The sequence below is a fragment of the Bidens hawaiensis genome, unplaced genomic scaffold (genome assembly GCF_021521415.1).
Source record: "Bidens hawaiensis isolate Kalapana, Puna unplaced genomic scaffold, B.hawaiensis_p1.1 tig00030524_1, whole genome shotgun sequence".
NCBI classification, from domain to species: Eukaryota; Viridiplantae; Streptophyta; class Magnoliopsida; order Asterales; family Asteraceae; genus Bidens; species Bidens hawaiensis.
Genome location: NW_027495091.1, coordinates 224,576 through 247,842, shown reverse-complemented (window position 1 = coordinate 247,842; position 23,267 = coordinate 224,576). Strand labels below are relative to the sequence as shown.

General features: G+C 34.3%; 1 pseudogene; it reads left to right on the top strand.

Moving 5' to 3' along the window:
• The first annotated feature begins 12,837 nt into the window (after window positions 1–12,837).
• Window positions 12,838–14,314, top strand: LOC143580564 (hydroquinone glucosyltransferase pseudogene; annotated as a pseudogene).
• Window positions 14,315–23,267: the final 8,953 nt, after the last annotated feature.

Sequence of the window (23,267 nt, the reverse complement as noted above, 5' to 3'; positions counted from 1 at the left end):
TACCTAAGAGCATTCTTATCCAGCCCATCATTTAATGTGAGAGATGTTTTTATAATTTAGAGAGTGATTTATGGTGTTGTGAGTGAAGAGCTTTTATATTTTAGAAAAAGTAGTGGTTTTTCTGTATATTTGAAAAGCTACTGTTTACCCCCTATAATTTTTTAATATATTTTGAAAGTGGTTGTGAGTGAAGGAAAGAGAAAATGTAATGATAAAATGTATAAAAAATATTATTTAATTAAAATAGAGAGAGAAAATGTAGTGAGTTTTAGTGTAATTTTTGGTTTAGTGATAGGGGGGTGGATGAGAATGCTCTAAGACACTTATGTATCAAAGGTTTCAAACATAACTCTAAATGAAATTTAATGTATCGAAACTGGTAACGAAAGAAAAACAATGCAAAAAAGGCCCATATTTTTTACTTCGCTTTAGGCCTCCAAAATTGTTGGGCCGCCACTGGAGCTAGTAGAAAGCTTTTTAAAGATTTCGTTTATATATTTAAGGTTTTTCTACTTTGAATACAACAGTTTAGGTATTACACCATCATCTCATCCCTTTATTGCAAAATCTTCTTTGGAATAAGCTAATGTTAATATGAGAAGTTTTAGTCAGCCTCATTATCAACGTTTTAGTGGCTGTCAAGTATAATTTTGCTCTACTGCTAACATCATGTTTGGGATTGAGTTAGAAAATCAATCCCAAATTTTGTCACCTTATTGGTTTATTGACTTTTTCTAAAATCTAATAAGTTATATGATGTTTGACAATTACAAAAATTCTTTTTATTTTAATTTTTTTGAAAGAGTTAAAAAACAGTTTTCTAAAAACTTGACTTTTGAAAATGACATTTTGGAAAAGCAACGCAATAAGCATCCAAACTTGACACAACTCAATATTGGATTATTGATTTAAAACAAGTGTGATCATATATTAAGTGTAAGTGTTTAGTTGGGGGTAGAGGTGCACAAATCGGTTTTTTTAAAAAAACCGGTTCGGTTTATTAACCGAACCGTTTTTTTTTGGCCCGGGAAAAAACCGGTTCGGTTAATAACCGGACCGGTTAATAACCGGTTTTTGTATCTGAAAACCCTAACCGGTCTAACCGGTTAGGATCCGGTTTAGGAACCGGTTAGAACCGGTTAATAAACCGGTTTTTTTATTAACCGGTTTTTTAATAACCGGTCTAACCGGTTTTTTTTTTTTTTTTTTTTTTAAATAACCATTATTTTTTCACAGTATAAACAAACCGGTAACTACAAGGCAAACCGGTAACTACAAGGCAAAACGGACTGACTCCATTCATTGCTTTCGTTGTTAGGGTTCTTTGCTTGGAAGATTAAAAACACATAACTTTCATTTATAACTTTTACATTAAAAATACAAACATTAAATCGTTATCGCATATTCGTAACTCAAAAATACAAACATTAAAGAATGCTTAGACACGATTACATTAACAACTTGCTGTTTCTTACTCATTATTTTCTTCGCTACCCGATCCCGAGCTATTCCTTAGGTAATCGTCGTACGCGGCTTTCTTCATCGGTCATTGGTTGAGTGTGTCCTTGATTAACCTCGTCTCATATCAAATCAAGTGTGATCATATATTAAGTGTAAGTGTTTAGTTGGGGGGTGTCTCATATCAAAATAAAAAAATAGCTCTTTGATTTTTTGTAAATGATACATTATTTAATTCTATGATTTGTTTAATATTTTTTAATAGCTAATATTTTACTCTTAGATCTATCTAATTCATTCTCAACTTGCAAAACATTTATATCTATGACAAAAAAAAAAATCTTTCAAAATTGAATTTAAGTTGGCAAGGACTCAAAAATACCAATTGTAAAATTAATTGTACTTATAATTAATGCCATTATTCAACCATTCACATACGTCAACCACCAGAGACTCTGAAATCATATGAAACCAGGGTACTATTACTATATGTGGTCCAATAGGTTTGTATGCATATGCATATGCCCGTACATCTCATATGTGTGCTCTTAAACGAATCCTATGGTACATCGAGGGCACCATGGATTTTGGTCTAACGTTGACCTCAACCTGCTCACTTGTATCTTATAGCTATGCCAATTGGTGTGGACGCTCAAACACTCGTCAGTGCACTTCTGGATATTGCGTATTTGTGTTCACCTAGGTTATAATTTGTTCTCCTAGGTCTTTCAAAAAAACAACTGCTTTAACGAGATCAAGTGCTAATGCCAAATGTAGGTCACGTGACCGGATCAAACAACACAACAAACTAAGTACTATTCGTTCTTGGATCAACCTCACAACTAGTTGGCGGAAACAACTAGCTAGACCGAGATCTCGGATCTTGTGGTGGTGAAACTTGGAGGCCGGAAGTTAGAAGAGGGTGAGGGAAGTTGAGAGAGTTTGTGTTACTTGGATAATAATTTGCAAAAGGGTTTATCTACAAAGGTTATGGAGAAATGGGTTAAGTGACCCTTTATATAGGGACCCATTTCTCCAACAATTAAATTTTGTCCTTACAAAATAAACGTACTGAGGTACGTATTACACCGACTTTTAGCGAATATAAAGACATACACAATCCTAAAACTAATATAGAATATTGGCCCTACAATCTCCCTCTAGGATTGAGTATGTTTAGGAACGTTCATCAAATTCCTTGTTTCTTCTTTATTTCTTAAAAACTAGTACTTTTCTTGATCCAAGAGCTTCAACGAGATTGGATTTTGAACAGTTCTTTATTTTCCGATCTTGAATACTTGAACTTCAATCTTATTTCTTGGGAATGATCAGCCACAACGAATTTTAGAAACATCATATGCGGGAGGCTCGACATCTAATTTTCCTTTTGTTGACTTTCTTGTGCCGACTTGTTTCTTTACTTTGTCCTTCGACTGATCTTTAGACACGATCAGTTCATTTTAGGTTCAACCACCAACTGTCACGTTCTCGTTTTTTTTAAGCGCTTCAGCATCTGCAACTTCAGTCTATGCAGCCCAGGACACTTGATCTTGATTTACCTGTCCATGTACAGCTGCACAAAACTTAGAGCGAATAAGATTCGTTCACAGACCCTCTTGAGGGTCAAAGAAAAATTTTCTTTTTCAAAACATGCTCTTGGTTTGAAGTAGTTGCAAGATAACTCTGAAATTTTAATTTTATATAGACTTCTCAAAATATATATTAATTTCAGTCCCTCAACTTGTAAATGATTTATTTAAGTCCCAGGTTTCCAACGAACTTTGTATGAACGACTTTGACAACAAAACACATGATTTTGAATAGAACAAATGTTTAATAAAATATGTACGAACACATAAAAACTTAAAATCTTTTTGAAATTTTCATATATCAAATATTACGAATATATATACATAATGTTTTGAAGTTAAAACATAAAATAAAATAAAAATATGAGTAAGGATGAAATTAATTTAGATAACAATAATATTTACATAATTTTCTAATGACTTTAATATTTTTACGAGAAAGATCACAACATGGAATCACATTGTCTATAATGTCCTAGATCACACTTCTATTTGAATATTATTATGCCAAGAACTCAAAGTCGATTGTAGATATGTTGGTCCACTTTAAACTTAACAAGTATTTTGATTTCACCGTGATACATTAGGGTATTAATTAGGCACAATACTTGTGTGGTCCCCTGTTAATCCAACATATTACAAACTCCATCATACCTCGGGCATAGTTTGTTTTCATCAGTATCACTCCGAATTGACTCTGACCCCCTAATGATTGATCAAAACATTTTGAGCTTCATACACTTTTTGCAAACTTTTCATTCAAACAATATGTAAAGGTTGAACCAAGGACTTACTAGCCTTGTTGACTTATGCCTTCATATAAAGTGTTTAAGACTTACTTGTTTGCCCCACGTTACGTGGTTCTAATATAACCCTTTTTGTTTGATAAAATTTTTAACATTTTGGTTGTTGATTTGAATACTTTTTGAGTATTTTGCAGTTTTTCTGTAATTTTTGATATTTTTCAATATTTGAAGCTAAAACAAGAAATATTTTCATTGTGATCAATCACTAACGGGCTCGTGTATGACTGACTATTAGGATTTTTGCCTTCAATAATTTAACTTATATGGAGTCGTCAACCGCTTCATAAAAGTGTAACCACTAGTAAAGGCGGACATTTAAGTTTATATTACTATGATACTTACTCATTTGTTAAGCCTATCTACACATCAAGCAATGATCTTGTTGGCTTTTGATCTACTCTTTTCATGTGCTAGGTTCACCTAAGACAATTTTCTATCATTTTCCAAATGTCTGATCAATTTCTCAAAGTTTTCTGATATTTTAATATTATCTGACTCCCTCTAAGTAGGAGCTCTCTCTAAACAAGATATTATACTTTTAATTATTTTTCTGATTTTCTTAAATAACATAATAATATAAAATATTTTTGGAAAGTCAAGTGACCTAATTTTTGTTTTTCTTAAAGCAAAGATAAAATCTTTTTGTTGAGTTAAAGTTAACTCATTTTCTCCCTCTAAAATTGTGACATATTTGAAAAATATTTACAATTTTATATACAAAAAGATAGATAGGTTGTTTTAATCAAAATTGATTGATGGCTTTAGTGAAAAAGTCAACAAAGCTGTTGTCAGATGGACTATCCTAAACATGCATTATCACATCATATAACAAAGTTGAAGAGATTCAAACCGAAACCCCATCAACTGATGCTGGATCCATCACTTGAGAAACGCTCGACAAGTCGTGGTTAAACCATTTGAATAAGGTTGGCATTGTTGAAGCACAAAGTATGAAACATTTCCCATTTCCTAAAGTTAGTCATCCCATGTCGCTTATGAAAGACTCGAATCCGCCATCAAATGGTTTAGCATCAAATAGCAAGGGTTCGTCTCCCATCATATGTCGGGTGCAACCACTATCTAAGTACTGAATACTCTTGATAGTCCTCCCTGATTAACCCTACATGCATTAAGCGTTTAAATAGACATGGGTTCCCGAGACTTAGTTGTCTCGGAAAAGTCAACCTAAATTGACAAAACTTGATTTTATTTCTTGAAAACAATTTATTTCTTGGCGACTCGTCGCTTGAAGAATAGTCCTTAGGAGTCCAAGCACAAGCTTGTTCCTTGGTTTTAAAGATTTTGGACTTTTGTTTTCTAAATTTTAAAACTGTTTTTGGTGAATCCTCAGACTTTTCAGTCTAAGGATCCTTTTTGATTTTATCCTTTTTAGTTTTCCAAAATGGTTTTCTCTTGCGTTTTACTTTATTGACTTTGGATTTCACATCCGTTTCACTAGCTTCACTATCAGCTTGATCAGTCCTTGAATTTGAGCTACTAAAAGCACCTTTTACGGACTGACTAAGCCGCCTTTGAATATCAAGTTGTTGCTTGAACCAGTGCTTGCATTGTCTTGCAAGGTGAGAAGAATGACCACAAATAAAACAACACTTTCTCCTAGGACTAGGAACACTATAGAACTCATCAGAATTATAAAATGGTTGGTGTGGTGGGAAAAGGTGATCCGTGGAAAGGAACATGATTATAAAACACATTTAATGATTGATCATGATCATCAAAAACATTAATGTAATATGGATCAACAATATTTTGTTGATAGTGACCATAACAGTTGTTATCAAAACAGTTGTATGACTGAGGATTTTGTGATTGATTAGTTGTTTGAGAAAATGATATTTTATTTGGTGGCATATATTTACATGAAGTACTCGGTTGATTGTCATTTTCAAACACTTTTCTTTTACTTGAATTATCCTTAGTCTCACAACTTGATGATGAACAACTTGATATGTTCACCTTAACTGGACTTTCCACCGACCCACTTTCTTCTACACAAACTGCTGAAGAAAATGAACTACTATTAGGACTAACTGAAGGAACAACTAAATCAACAGTATTGGGAGCACCAGGAACAAATGTCTTTGAAATTGGAACATGACCAATACCATAGACCATTTCTTCCTCTGGTGGTGAGTTAAAACAAAAGTGAGGAAGGCTAGTATAGTTATCATTAAAAGGCGGTGGCACGGCAGAACTTTCATAGCTTATTCCAGTCTTTATTCTTAACTCCATTTGTGACCCAATTAATTTATTCAGCTTTTCAGAAGCTAACTCAAAATTTTCTATGGCAATTTTCTTTTGGGTTAACTCAATTTCTAATTTGACAATTTTAGTTAGTTCAATAACATGATTTTCATGACTTTTTGCTAAATTTTTAGCAATGGAAACTTTTTCCCTAAGATCAGCTATATCATTACCATGAGTGTTAATTCTAACAGTATAAATCTTTGCAGCCTTTTAAAGATCTTCATTCTGAACTTCAACGCTAAGAATTTGTTTTAGAATTTTAGCATTATGGTTTCTATAGTGAAGAACTTTATCAATACAATCTTGTGTGCAAAGTTTGTGTACCTCGGGAATGAGCGAGGAAAGTGAAGGAATTCCATCAGTGGTGCATGACGAGGTGCTTGCTTGACTACTTCCACTTGCAGCACACTTGGGGATGATAGGACTTGTTTGACTACTTGCACCCGCAACACTTGTCTCATCTTTATTTTCTTTCGATTGATTGTTTATTTGAAGGTTGACATCCATTGATTCAATAGACTTGATGGTAGAAGTCAACTATGAGAATGTTAAGGTATCAAGGCTTGTCGTTCTCTTGATGGTAATCACACTACTATTCCATGCGTAATGCAGCGAATCCAACAACTTCTTGTTGATCTCAGACAACACAGGGATGATACCGACACTTCTCAATTTAGTAACGAGTGACTCAAATCTGTTGATGAGAGAGGCAACCGATTCTCCTTGAGTATGTTCAAACATGTTGAATTCTTCTTTGAACCTGTCCTTTTGGCCTTCCCTCATGTTGAGACTTCCATAAAGCTTAGAATTGCAAGACATTTTATTTGGGGTCAAAGTCAATGTTCAACTAGTTAGACTCGAACACTTTGACTTGATTCGAACACTTTGACTCGAACACTTGACTCGAATACTTTGACTCAAACACTTTGACTCGAACACTTACACTTGGAACACTTTGACTCGAACACTTACACTTGGAACACTTTGACTCGAACACTTAGACTCGAGCACTTTGACTCGAACACTTAGACTCGAACACTTTGACTCGAACACTTAGACTTGAACACTTAAGACTCGAATACTTTGACTCGAACACTTAGACTCAATTACTTTGAGTTAAACTGAACTAAACTGAACTCAATTAGTTTGACTCAAATTGAAACTCAACTAGTTTGACTCAAAGTCAAACTCGACTAGTTTGACTCAAAGTCAAACTCGATAAGATTTTTTTTTAAACGGGTCAAAGTCAACGGTCAACTGGTCAACACTTTTCTCAAAGATCAAACACTCTTGAAACAAAAACTGCTCAAAAACTAAGTCCAGTGTATTCTAATGTAACAAAGTTTCAATTAGAATACAATTGACTTAGAATAAAAAGGACAGCCTCAAGATTGTATTCGAATGAAAAATTACCTAAGTTAAATGTATTCTAAATGAAAGAAAATAGAATACAAATGACTTAGAATAATTTTAGATTACACCAGATTGTATTCAAACAAGAGAATGTATGCGAATGAGAGGATGTATGCGAGTTTGGTTATGTATGCGAATGGAGGGATTGTATGCGAGTGTGATAATGTATGCGAATGAGAGGATTGTATGCGAGTGTGATAATGTATGCGAGTGAAGGGATTGTATGCGAGTTTGAGAATGTATGCGAGTTTGAGTAACGTATGAGAGTTTGAGAATGTATGCGAGTTAACAATTGTAATCGATCACTAGTGTATTCGAATCCCACTTTCAACTCACATGTATTTGAAATTTTTAAACAATCCCAAATACATGAAAAACACAACTTTTTAGTATACCTTTCACATGCACCAACACACACACCAATCTAGAGAATTCAAACACCAAAAACATCAACTTTTACACAAACTTTAACATCTTCTTGAACATGAACAACCTAATTTTCTTGAAACTTTGAAGAACACATAAACCCGAAACCCACTTATTTTCTTGAAATTCCGTCTTTTCACACGCACAAGACCAAATTCAAGGTTGTGGCCCAAGATCTACAACTAGTAGATCCCGAAAGCTCTGATACTAATTTTAGGTACCGTGACCAGATCAAACAACACAACAAACTAAGTACTAGTCGTTCTTGGATCAACCTCACAACTAGTTGACGGAAACAACTAGCTAGACCGAGATCTCGGATCTTGTGGTGGTGAAACTTGGAGGCCGAAAGTTAGAAGAGGGTGAGGGAAGTTGAGAGAGTTTGTGTTACTTGGATAATAATTTGCAAAAGGGTTTATCTACAAAGGTTATGGAGAAATGGGTTAAGTGACCCTTTATATAGGTCCCCATTTCTCCAACAATTACATTTTGTCCTTTCAAAATAAACGTATGGAGGTACGTATTAAACCGACTTTTAGCGAATATAAAGACATACACAATCCTAAAACTAATATAGAATATTGTCCCTACACCGAATATCTCAGAGTCGCTAATGTTGTTTCTTAAATTTGTTGGCAAAGAAATCAACTTTTGGAATAACATAATCCACAACCCCATACCATCATAGTTTATTGTGACAATGTGAGTGTGATTTACTTAACTGGTAATCTCATTCAACATCAACATATCAAACACATTGAAATGAATATAAACTGTGTTCGTGAGAAGGTTAAAGGCGATCAATAATTCACGCTCTTCATATCTCATCCTGATCGCAGAGATCTTCACTAAGGGATTGTCGTGCGTCTTATTAACGTCATCCGTCGACCTCCTGCTTCGATTGGAGGGTATACTAGGATATATTATATTAGTGATTATCATTTTAATCAGTTGTATTATACCCCATTATGTTTCCTAGTATATGTCAAATTATAACCAAGCAATTCAATAAGCTCTTATAGTTAGCATGAGAAATCTAGTTTAAGCATAAAATACGAACCAAATGAGCCATAGTTACAAACAACAAATAAAAAACAAGTTTTACATAATGGTAATATACTTTTACTTTTATTTTTAAAATTTCAGGAGTCCTATTATATTTTTCATTTTGATATAACTTTAATAACCCTTCTAAAATTAAAAAGCACTACTATAGTAGCAAATGTTTTAAACGTTAATGACAAATGACAACTTTAAATTAACAGTATAAAGTGCATGTGTTGTATCAATAAAAGAGAGATACAATGTTGTTATATCTATCACATATGCCCTCAAATAAACAAAGTAAATGATACACACATGTCGAGTGTTGAAGATGTTAGGTTTTCTTTCATTTCTAAGGAACTTAACCAAAAAACAAAGTAAATGATACAAAGTAAATGGTGCCCTCAAATAAACAAAGTAAATGATACACACATGTCGAGTGTTGAAGATGTTAGGTTTTCTTTCATTTCTAAGGAACTTAACCAAAAAACAAAGTAAATGATACAAAGTAAATGGTGCCCTCAAATAAACAAAGTAAATGATACACACATGTCGAGTGTTGAAGATGTTAGGTTTTCTTTCATTTCTAAGGAACTTAACCAAAAAACAAAGTAAATGATACAAAGTAAATGGTGCCCTCAAATAAACAAAGTAAATGATACACACATGTCGAGTGTTGAAGATGTTAGGTTTTCTTTCATTTCTAAGGAACTTAACCAAAAAACAAAGTAAATGATACAAAGTAAATGGTGCCCTCAAATAAACAAAGTAAATGATACACACATGTCGAGTGTTGAAGATGTTAGGTTTTCTTTCATTTCTAAGGAACTTAACCAAAAAACAAAGTAAATGATACAAAGTAAATGGTGCCCTCAAATAAACAAAGTAAATGATACACACATGTCGAGTGTTGAAGATGTTAGGTTTTCTTTCATTTCTAAGGAACTTAACCAAAAAACAAAGTAAATGATACAAAGTAAATGGTGCCCTCAAATAAACAAAGTAAATGATACCCACATGTCGAGTGTTGAAGATGTTAGGTTTTCTTTCATTTCTAAGGAACTTAACCAAAAAACAAAGTAAATGATACAAAGTAAATGGTGCCCTCAAATAAACAAAGTAAATGATACACACATGTCGAGTGTTGAAGATGTTAGGTTTTCTTTCATTTCTAAGGAACTTAACCAAAAAACAAAGTAAATGATACAAAGTAAATGGTGCCCTCAAATAAACAAAGTAAATGATACACACATGTCGAGTGTTGAAGATGTTAGGTTTTCTTTCATTTCTAAGGAACTTAACCAAAAAACAAAGTAAATGATACAAAGTAAATGGTGCCCTCAAATAAACAAAGTAAATGATACACACATGTCGAGTGTTGAAGATGTTAGGTTTTCTTTCATTTCTAAGGAACTTAACCAAAAAACAAAGTAAATGATACAAAGTAAATGGTGCCCTCAAATAAACAAAGTAAATGATACACACATGTCGAGTGTTGAAGATGTTAGGTTTTCTTTCATTTCTAAGGAACTTAACCAAAAAACAAAGTAAATGATACAAAGTAAATGGTGCCCTCAAATAAACAAAGTAAATGATACACACATGTCGAGTGTTGAAGATGTTAGGTTTTCTTTCATTTCTAAGGAACTTAACCAAAAAACAAAGTAAATGATACAAAGTAAATGGTGCCCTCAAATAAACAAAGTAAATGATACACACATGTCGAGTGTTGAAGATGTTAGGTTTTCTTTCATTTCTAAGGAACTTAACCAAAAAACAAAGTAAATGATACAAAGTAAATGGTGCCCTCAAATAAACAAAGTAAATGATACACACATGTCGAGTGTTGAAGATGTTAGGTTTTCTTTCATTTCTAAGGAACTTAACCAAAAAACAAAGTAAATGATACAAAGTAAATGGTGCCCTCAAATAAACAAAGTAAATGATACACACATGTCGAGTGTTGAAGATGTTAGGTTTTCTTTCATTTCTAAGGAACTTAACCAAAAAACAAAGTAAATGATACAAAGTAAATGGTGCCCTCAAATAAACAAAGTAAATGATACACACATGTCGAGTGTTGAAGATGTTAGGTTTTCTTTCATTTCTAAGGAACTTAACCAAAAAACAAAGTAAATGATACAAAGTAAATGGTGCCCTCAAATAAACAAAGTAAATGATACACACATGTCGAGTGTTGAAGATGTTAGGTTTTCTTTCATTTCTAAGGAACTTAACCAAAAAACAAAGTAAATGATACAAAGTAAATGGTGCCCTCAAATAAACAAAGTAAATGATACACACATGTCGAGTGTTGAAGATGTTAGGTTTTCTTTCATTTCTAAGGAACTTAACCAAAAAAATAATAGATAAAATTTTAAATGCACCATGCACTAAATGTGACGATTTCAACCTTTTATATACAAATAGGCCGAGTCGTGTCGTGTTTTACCTTTATAAGTTAAGCTAAAAGATTTAAATCAACATCCAAGTCATCTAAAATATATTCAAATTTGTAACCTATTCGGGTGCTTATTTAAGAATTTACGAAAATGAAAAGAAACAAAAAAACAATTTATGTACTACTACACTGCCAAGTTGTTCTACTGGCGCCTTATGAGTACTTGATCTAGTCAGGGATTACTCGTAAACTAAAACCAAACTATTATTAAGTGATTACTGGTATTGTTACGTTAATGTTACTAGGACTATGAAGAGATGATGAATTATCTGTTGGGGGGGCATCTTTTACTGGTGTGTTGAAAAAGGAGTTATATTTGAAGCGTTTATTAGTTTGGGTCGACCAAGCGTTCATTAGTTTGGTTTCGTGGATAACATTTCATACATACACATTTCATATGTCTCACTTTAAGATCATTCACATTTAACATCTTTCATTCATTCATTCATTCTTGTGCGGACTAGTGAGGTTGTAGTGATTCGTTTGTGAAGTATTCATTAATTTGTTGATAATATGTGAGAGGAACTGTAAAATTTGGTAAAGTCAACCTCACCTTTCATTGAGGATTTGATTAATATTTATAAAGAAACAATACAACTTCTCCATAATTATAGGAGAATGACCAGAACCATTGAATAACAAAATAAATACAATTAATTGTGGAGATTGACTAGAATATTATCTAATAGGAACACTATCTTCACATAGTGGTGTTTTGTTCCTGAGAGTTTGAAACTTTCTTGCATTGTTTCTTGAGGATTACACTATCTTAACATAGTGAATGGTTGAAGAGTTGTAAAGACATACTATCTTGGCATATTGTGTAAAATTAGGTGATCACAACTACATTGGCTTAATGAAACGTTGTATCGTTGATCCATACCATTTAAAAGAAATGTATAATGGAGCAACTCACAATTGGAGAATAAGGGAGAAGAGGAAGAAATAATTAATTAACATCCACTTGAACCTCTACAAAGCAATTTGGTCATCTCTATCCCGTAAACTCTATACATACTTGCATACATCTTGAATTATAAACGAGTATACAAACAAAATTTACATTTTTAAACAAGTTAAAAATCTTATAAACCTATCCACACCCCTAGGTTTCGACACATTATTTTATATTTTATGCATATGCCGAATTCCCTTGCACAACAAATTCCCGCTACAACGCCCGGGCTACATCCACTAGTAAAATACATTATCAATCTAAACTATTTAATTATTGTTTGTAATTATTTAATATAGTTCAAACTTTAACTCACATTGCATCTCTTCTTCATACAAAGGAACATAAACACCCCAAATGTCTATATATATCACCATCTAATTTCATTCATCTCTTCACATCTCTCTCTTCACATACATCTTCCTCTCTTTACAATGGAAAGAACCCCGCATATAGCCATTGTCCCAAGTCCCGGAATGGGACATTTGATCCCTTTGGTTGAATTCGCCAAGCGTTTAAAGAACCACCATAACATCTCTTCAACTTTCATCATTCCAAACGGCGGGCCTCTATCAATATCTCAACGAGCCTTTCTCGATTCCCTCCCAGGTGGATTAAACTACGTCGTTCTTCCTCCAGTTAGTTTCAATGATTTACCACAAGATGCACTAACTGTAACCCAAATAAGCCTCATGGTCACTAGGTCTCTCGACTCGCTTCGTGAAGCGTTCAAGTTATTGGTTGCGGAAACAAACATGGTGGCTTTGTTTGTTGATCTTTATGGCACGGATGCATTTGATGTTGCTATTGAATTTGGAGTTTCGCCTTATGTGTTCTTTCCATCAACTGCTATGGCATTGTCTTTGTTTCTTCATCTTCCTAAACTTGATCAAATGATTACATGCGAGTATCGAGACTTACCCGAACCCCTTCATATAACGAGTTGCATACCGATTCGTGGGCAAGACCTGCTTGACCCGCTTCAAGATAGAAAGAATGATGCATATAAATGGGTGCTTCATAATGCAAAGAGGTATAAGATGGCTAAGGGTATAATGTTGAATAGTTTCAAGGAGTTAGAGGATGGAGCTTTGAAAGCGTTGCTAGAAGATGAACCGGGCAAGCCGAGGATATATCCCGTTGGACCGTTGATACAGACCGGTTCGGGTTCAAGTGGTGACGTAGACGGGTCAAAGTGTTTGAAGTGGTTAGATGGCCAACCATGTGGTTCTGTTTTGTACATATGTTTTGGGAGTGGTGGAACCTTGTCTTCTAATCAGCTCAATGAGTTAGCATTAGGTTTGGAATTGAGTGAACAAAGGTTCATATGGGTGGTTAGAAGCCCCAATGATAAACCGAACGCGACTTATTTTAACTCACATGGTCATGAGGACCCTTTGTGTTTCTTACCAAAAGGGTTCTTGGAAAGAACCAAAAGTATCGGGTTTGTGGTTCCTTCTTGGGCCCCGCAAGCCCAGATCCTAAGTCATAGTTCAACCGGTGGGTTTTTAACCCACTGTGGTTGGAACTCGATTCTTGAAACTGTAGTACATGGTGTGCCGGTGATTGCATGGCCACTTTATGCAGAGCAAAAGATGAATGCAATATGTGTAACCGAGGGTATAAAAGTGGCGTTAAGGCCCGCCGCCGATGAAAATGGCATTGTGGGTCGTGTGGAGATTGCTAGGGTCGTGAAGGGTTTATTAGCAGGGGAAGAAGGAAAACCGATTAGGAGTCGGATTCAGGATCTTAAAGTTGCAGCCGCTAATGTTCTTAGTAAAGATGGGTGTTCAACAAAAGCTTTAGATCAATTGGCTTCCAAGTTGAAAAAGGAGAATAATTTAAGCATTTAAATATTCTTGTATGTCATAAATAACATCATGTGTTATCACTTTTTTGTGTAAGAAAATGATTTAAGTTCCAAGACATAATCGGTTTTCGGTTTGGTTTTCAGAACCGAAAACCCAATTCGGTTAAAATAGAGTAACCCGGATTATACATACCGGGCTACGGATTTTCCTATTTGTGCAGCCCATTAAACATTTAGCTCAATACAAAGCCAACCAATGAACACCCATCTAGCATCTTATTAAAATTCGGGCTTTTTGGTTTGAAACCGAACCAATTAAAATTCGGGTTTTACCAACTTTAAATTTGATTCGTTGTTCAGTTTCAACTGGAAAAATATTTGAACTGTGGAAACCAAAACCCGAACCTTGATCACCCCTATTTAGTAACGGATTACTTGTTCTGTAATGTTATGAGGACTTAAGTGAACCCGCAAATTACCAAACAATAAGCAAAAGTTACCTGGCCGGCATAACTTACCTGGCCATAATTACGCAAGATCCTCTGTCGTGTATCTTTCAACGAATATATATATATATCCGTGAAGAAAACATGTTTAAAGATCTTTTCCCCAACATCAACTTACTGATGCAGAAGCAAGGTGTATAAGCCAGTCATTTGGCCCTGTAAAATTTTGAAAAAGTACTAATAATATCACGAAAAATTAACGCATTCATACTGCCTTATGAATGGGTCGGGTCAGATCGGTAATGGACTAATGGGCCAAAACCAAATATGTTTCGGTTCTGGGCTTGGCTCATTTTAAGTGTTAACATTGATGTTGAAAAAAGTGATGAACTTGTTTCATTATAACAATAACAGTGAATTCTACCTGTATCTAACAAGAGTGTATACTAGAACCCGATATTAAGTTTTTTATCATAATCAAATGTTCATCATTTGATACATGCAGTGACATACGAAGGTTTGTTACCATTGTTTCTTTCTCCCAGTTTAAGGGACCCAATGCATGTAATGCCGCCATGGTGGAACGGTAGGCACGCAACTCCAGTCTATGTTTAATGTCATCTCTGTTGGTAAAACCGGGATAGACATCAAAACAGACTGTGTAGTTATGCCCTCTGCCAGAAACTATCCGCGCGCAACGCCACGATTTGTAGCAAAATACTTCAACTATACTTCCTCTCGTATACTTCATGATCCAGAAAGAATTTGTCTTGAATTCCAAGTTAAAGTCCTTAAAACCTGTTCATAAATCAGATTATAGCATGATTAGTGATAATATATAGAATCAAAACACACATGCACAATAACACAGAAATAACAAGCTTATGATCAAACATATCATCAAAGTCCGGTTCAAATTCACGCCAATCTCTAACGATTCGGATCTGAATGGGTTGATCAGCTTGGACGAAAAGAAGGGGGGGCTCAAAATTTTGGGGCGAAAATAGGTAAATCTAAACTACGTATAAAAATTTTGGGCACAAACTTGTAAATTTACACTACTTGTAATCAAACAAATCTCCGAATTCTCTTAAAAGAGAAAACGAGAAAGCATCAAAACAAGATATCTTAATAACAAATTAAAAATCAATTACCACATTATGATGATCCAGATAACTAACTAATTGTATAACGATCATTAAAACATATATAGAGCTAGCGTTAAAAAATAACTAATTTATTATCTGAATAAGTTAAAACGGTACATGCATTGGATCATTGATAATAAATCTATAATATATCATCCTAATAACTGATATTATATATAGATGATTACAAAATCGAACAAACAACATACGAGATCGAAAATACAAAGTAATGAAAATCTATGAATAGTTGAACGAAGAGATTTTTGGGAAAAACAACCACCTAGCCACGAACGGTAAACTAAAAGTGCGGAATTAAACTTCGTTTGGCTAAACTTTTTCCTGACCCGAATGAACCAATGAGGATGCAAACAAATAGGGTAATTTAAAAGTAAAAGTGACACGATAAATTTTAGCGTGGAAAACCTCTCAAGGCGAGAGTAAAAACCACGGGACTACTAGAGCCGCTTCAAATTCACTATCACCAATAATGAGCAATACAAAGTTCTTCTCTAGGTAAAACTAGAGACATACACAAATCATCATATACTTGGTACAAAACAATCTTCAAGTATATGGAATCAAAACAAACGAGTAAGAGGTAACACCAACGAGAAAATACCCGGTCTCTAGAACGTCTCTTATCTCTTCACAAACACCAAAACTTGAGCACCCAAATCTTCTCTTCGTAACTAGCTTTGTCGACAGCAGAAGAGGAACAAAATAATCTCAAGTCTTTTGGTATGTATGTGTAACGGCAGAACAACTCAAAACCTAAACAATAATTCTCTCATATATATTTAGAGTTATGTCGGCTGCTGTGTAGATTTCTCTCCAAGAAAAACCATATAATATTAAATGGGCCAGTGAAGTCCATCCAATAAAAATAACCATAGCATGTAACTTATGGTGGTGGTATTGGCTTGTGACGTGAGAACAAAAACAAAGGGAATATCACATTTTTTTTTCTTCTTATTTATATATAATTAAATAAATAAACCATGTAATTAAAGATGAGTTGGGCTTTCTCATGGGCAAAAAATATCCCAACAGATATTCATACCTTCAGATTTGCTGTAACCAGAAAGTGTTTGAAAATTGTTCGGTGAATGCTTCGTGTGTTGTTGTTTTGTGCTTTGTTGTACGAGAAAACAACAGTTGTGACTTGTGGGGAAGGGTTAATAATTAAATGACTTGTTTGAAAAGCTTGGAATGTTTGGATTCTTTTATTTATATATATTTTTTAATATAACTTAAATCTAGGGTTTTCTATAAAAGGATTTAACAAATCAAGGGGTTAATGTTTTTATCAAAAGTTTATTAAAAATAATAACATTTAGGGTACCTTTAGATCAAGACGGCAGGCAAATTAACATGCAACAAGCTGCATCGCAAGCTTTTTTTGAATAGCAAAATTAACTTAATTATCTTTTAAAAACTACATCAATAGATCTTGGAGTCATAACATTACTATACATGATTAGTTGAAACCGGCTAAGTAGACCGACAGCTTCAGGTGCGAGGAAACCAAAAGTGTTAAATGCGAACGGTATAAATACATGTTGGTTGTCAAGACAAGTATTCTCATGTATAGTCACCTTGTATGAAACAGCTTTTAGGGCAGCCTGCCAAGCTGTGAAGCCACTACTCCCCAAGTCCACATAAGAAGAAACCCCTGTTAGATCAACACATGCATGTTTCCCTCAACTCCATCCAAAGACCAACATGTCAGTTACGTGAAGAGTTGAACGTCTATCCAGTGGGCCAGTCAAGAAATTCACATTCCTAACCAGATAGCTTCTTTTGTTTCGATCATGTATGGTTATTGCCAAAATTTTCTTTGGCTTGAGGACATGTCAACCTATACACATGATGGAGGCAGCATTGTTCTTTGGCAAAGGATTGCGTGAGGCGATTGAGAGCACTGTAGTTTGCGGAGGTCCTAACTAATGGCGACTTGCTTCCTTACCCGTTGAGAATGGGGTTTTGAGGTTGTATTCGGCAGTAGATGCTTCCTCATATGCCTTTGTGGCATCGATGCCCAATCGTGGGTGCTTTCTATCCACATCCTTCGAGACATTGCTATATGTGGTATGGATTCTGATTATTCTTGTACTTTGGCTTGACTTCATGATATAATTCAAAGCTTCAATTTTAGCGTTTTTACTAGCAAGGAAACCTCCCCCCCCCCTAAAGCCCAACATGCATTGGTGAGTACTCTTTTTAGTAAAATTGTTCATGACTTAAACGCACTTTGACATGAAATGTAGACAAAAAGCTGCTTTTGAGTGTCTACGAGCACCACATGCTCAAGGGTTAATTAAATGGAGGTTGTTATTGCATATTAGATGTCTAATATTTAACTTCTATTTTCGTCCGTATAGTTTTTTATTTTAACTAATCAGTTCAAAATTGAAATCTTTTAACCCTTCGAGTTACTATGTAACGAGCTGAATATGTAAATTATGAGTTTATTTAATTGCTAGAGTCATATGTGTAAAATAATGAAAGGTTAAAGAATTAGAGCATTCATAATCTGTTTATCTTCTTCATCTCTATAATTATACTAAAATATATATTTCTCTCTCATTTTCAATTAAAAGAATTAGAGCATTCATAATCTTTTATCATTACAATTTTTTCTCTCCTGTACACACAACTAATTCAACAAACATTAAAAAATAAATATCGGCAAATTTTGTTTCCCCAAATCTAAAAAAAATCACTGCGTTTTCTTTCCCCACCCTATAATTTACACTCATAACCACTCAAAACCTCACCTTATAATTTGCAAACCACTCTCACATAATTTTGAGGGATAGGATGAGAATGCTCTTATAAAGTTCTAACTCTCCCCCCCCCCCCCATTAGAGTTGTTCAGTATTCGAATCAGACTCGAGGAACTCAAAATTCAATTCGACTAACATTCGAATTTAAAGATTTGAAATCAATTTTCAATCATTCGAATTTGAGTTGGTTCAAATTTGATTTAGTAATCGAATTTTTAAACGAATACGAGTTTATTATTTCAATTTCGTTTCGTTTTGAAACTCAAATTCAAATTATACATTTTTATCTTTATTACAAAATATACATTTTTATAAAAAGATAGATTATAGAATTCTTTTAAGTTCTAAAGACTAAAAATTGTAAGTTCATCATTTCTGTTATTAATTCACGTAATTGAATGTAACCACTTTATATATTTAGGGTGTTATAATTTTGAATGATATATATAATTGTTTTATAGATTTGTACTTTTTGTTTTTAAAAGACTTAAATTTGTAATTGTTTAAAAATTGGGATTAAAATAGATTTTTTAAACTGAATTCGAATCGAATCTATTCGAATTCAAATTTATTGTCGAACTAAATCGAATTTCTAATTAGCTATTTTGAATTAGAATTGACTCGAATTTTTCTAATATGTTTCGATTCTAATCGAATTCGACTTCAGTTTCAAAATTTCTAAATTTGAATAAATAAGACATTCGAAATTCGATTCATTGAACACCTCGATCCCCGATCACTCGAGAAGCATCCGAGTAATTAACTCTTTCTAAGGTTATCTAATAATTTATATAAAAGACAAGAGTATTAAATAGTTAGAGAGTTGATCCTCCCTCCCTTCCTCTATTTCGACCTAAAACACCACCATCAATCTTTCTCTAAATTGATTATTGATCGGACGCTGCCACCGATCACTTCCAGTTCTTTGCTACTAGGAATCGCCTATTTGAATAGGAATTATGAAATTTGGGTTCGAAGGATATCAAGTGGTCTGATCCATTCAATGGACTTCAAACATCAGTGTATACGTGGTGGTCCAGTTACAACAATGTGTCACAAGACCAGTTCATATGCTACTAGAAGTGGGTTTAATTTCTCTGCCCTAATTGCCTCCCCCCTTCCCCCGCCAAAAAATGTCCGTTTAATGACTAAAATAAGGCAGGTAAATCACATGTTTCAAAGTAAATCGACTGGTAAAGAGGTTTGATGCCAAATCTCAATAGATTCTCACCTCCTCCTTATCACTGAGACACAATTGTGAAGACATCACTTGGAAGATTCTGTGTTCCAGAGTCTCATTTAACGAGGGGGGGAGGGGAAGGAAAAGAGAGGAAAATATAAAAAAAATCATGTTTCAGAGATTTTTAAGAAAGGGAGAGAAGGGGAAAGGAGAGAAAAGTCTAAAAAATTTAAGCATATTATCATTCTCCCAATTTGGAGAGATTAGGAGAGAAAATATTTATGTCTAATCATAACTTTTATCAATTCCTAAATTACCCTGATATCTAACTCCATGTAATTGTTTACTTAAAGGGTATAATAGGAAAAATGTATCTTTTCTTTTCTTTTCTTTTCTTCTTAACTCGGGAACACCTAAAATGTTTAATTTTCCTTCTTTTCCTTTCCTTTTCATTGAACTCATGAACACGAAATAAAATTACACATTTTCCTTCCCCTAGCTTTCTTTCCTGTCATAATTCCCCTTCCCTCCCTCTCCTCGTTAAATAAGACTCGGAAACACAGTGTAAGTGCTGTTGACATAAATGGTGGTTGTTGACATAAAAGGACGAAAAACTGGAAAAGAAACAAAGATGAAAGTTATGTAATAGTAACAAAAAGAAATTTATTTTAAAGAAAGTGAAGTTAAAAGGCTGAAAGTCGGTTTAGTTAACGGAAAATAAGGAAAAGTAGTTGCAGCTTAAAAAAAATGTTATAAAAGACAAGCTCCTCAAACAAGTTATTTATTCTTCTTTCAACAATAATATTATTGTCAAGTTGGTAACCTTCTTCCGCAAGTTATTCTTTGTTTCTACCAACATCAAAACACAAACACTCAAATCTAAAGGTATTATTACTCTCATCATTCAACAATCAAATTATAAATGTGTTTAAACTATAGAAGTTACCCGCGCGTTGCGGTGGGGTCATTTATTTTCGGTTTAGTTTGATAAAAAAAAAAAAGATGACTTACACTTAGACCTTGTGTAGTCAAAACGCATCACCCTTAGGCGTTATACGCCATGTGACATCCCGTCATCAATTGAGAGTTATGCAAAAAGTGGCGTAATGGCAAAACGCCATAATTCTCCTACAATAATTACATTTATTCATCTCTCTCTCCTCTCCCCACACACAATTTTATTACATTTAAGCGTTTTGTAGAAAACGCTTTATGAAAACGCCGGCCAAAAACGTGGGGGGGGGGGGGCGCCCCCGACGCTTTCATCCTAAACGGCATCATAAAGCCGTGACTACGGATGGCCTTATATACACGTACAACTATGCCATTACGCCTGTGTTTGTCTATCTTCTATGTTAAATCTAATTCTTACAAGAATCTGATAAAACTTTCCCATCATCCTCTGTCAGGGATCGTTTATGGTCCGGTGTCTTATGGTGGCAGTGATCGTTTATGGTTTGGTGTCTTGTCAACTTTCGAGGCCGATCGTTTATGGTTCGGTGTCTTGTCACCTTTCGATGCCGATCGTTTATGGTCCGGTGTCTTGTCACCTTTCGATGCCGATTCATCAACTGTCACGACCATCACTCTAGATTATGTACACCCGGCCACCATCTTCTACCAACTGAATGCTAATACGTTATCGGTGGGGGTGCGGAAGAATGGAAGATGATGGCGTGATCATTTCGTTGTAATATTATGGTAGTGAGTGATATGTGGATGTATTTATAGGTTTGGAGGGGGTAGCGGTTATTGATTTTTACGGTTAAAAGGTTCAAAGAACACAACGGTTTCTTGAAAGTTAAAAGACACCAAACTGTGTGTTTAGGAGGCGTGCCTTTTCATATGTTGCGATTATAAAACGAAGAAAAGGAAAGACATATTTTGATTTAATGGGTTAATTTAATAATAATTATATTATATGTTAAGTGAAAGTAAAATTAGGTTGGCTTAATAAAAACCATGTATCAATTAAAACCATACGGCATGCATTTTTATGTGTATATTATAGTTATTTTTTTTCCATCCAATTCTAAATATAGTAGAGATAATATTCTCTATACACACATGTTTTTAGGACTCTTAACTTGAGAAAATAAGACAATTAAATTCTGGATCATGAAGTATAAAAGAGGAAGTATAGTGGAGGTATTTTGCCAATCATGGCGTTGCGCGCGAATAGTTTCTAGCCAAGGGCATGATCACACCGTCAGTTATGATGTGTATCCCGGTTTTACTAACGAGGATGACATGGAACGAGTATCTGAAAACTTCGTAAGACCTTGTCCTCCTCAGTTAGAAAAATCAGAAAGTTGGGTTCCTGGTGATGTGGCGTAAGTGTTTCACAATCTTTCATGGAAGATGGCGATCGTTTTGAAGGTTTTCGGTTTGGACCAGTTTATGGTTAGATTAGTTGGATCGTTACACGAGTTTGAAGTAAGTAAATCTGAACTGCGTGTGAGGCAATCGTATCAGAATGGTGAATGGATTGTCATTCGCAAGGTACATTTATTCAAGATTATTGTTTCCTTAACTAAACTTGTTTATATAAGCAGTATCGAAGTTATGAGGCATCGGGTTCTGTTGAAGATCATGAAAGTGATGCAGAGTCTGTTTGTCAATCAGGATATCATGAACAAAGTCAAAGTCAAAGTCAAAGTCAAAGTCAAGAAAGTGTAGAATCAGCGGCGGATGAAATTCATAGACTAGTGTTGCAAGCCTATCGTTACACCATGGCGACATTACATGACTCGGGACCATAAAATTGGTAGAAAGAAACAATGGTAACGAACCTTTGAATGTCACTCCATATATCAAATGATGAGCATTTGGTTATGTTAAAAAGCGTACTTTCTACATCGAGTAAAACTAGTAACAGATGACAGAATCATAGTTTTCACTCTTTTCAGTGAATCTCTTATCATTAACTGTATAGAGCGTTTGTAATTTACTGCAGTTCTCTTATTCATTTTTGTCTCTAGTTCATTAAGATGCTAATTTTTTCATAATTTCATAAATGGTTATTTTTAGGATATTATTAATTTGTATCCTTCATTTTCTAAAGTACTGTACACATTTCTTCTGCATTAATGTTTTATTATCCTGACCTTATTTGAACTGTAATCTATGTTTAGGCTAGTATACACATCTAAATATACCATTGTATTGTTATGTTAAAAACATAGTTTTTGACCCGCTACAACCCGATATGACCCATTACTTCATTTTCTAACAGGTTCACTAACCTTCTAATTCTTTTTTATGACAAAAAAGTTTTATTGAACATCAACATACCAAACACATTGAAATGAATACACACTTTATTCGTAGTTAGGTCAAGCGCGATCAATAATACACATTCTTCATATCCCATCCAGATAGATCTTCACTAAGGGATTACCACATGTCTTATTTGATGACTTCAGGTCTAGTCTCAACATTCGTCTACCTACTGCTTCGATTGGAGGGTATGTTAGC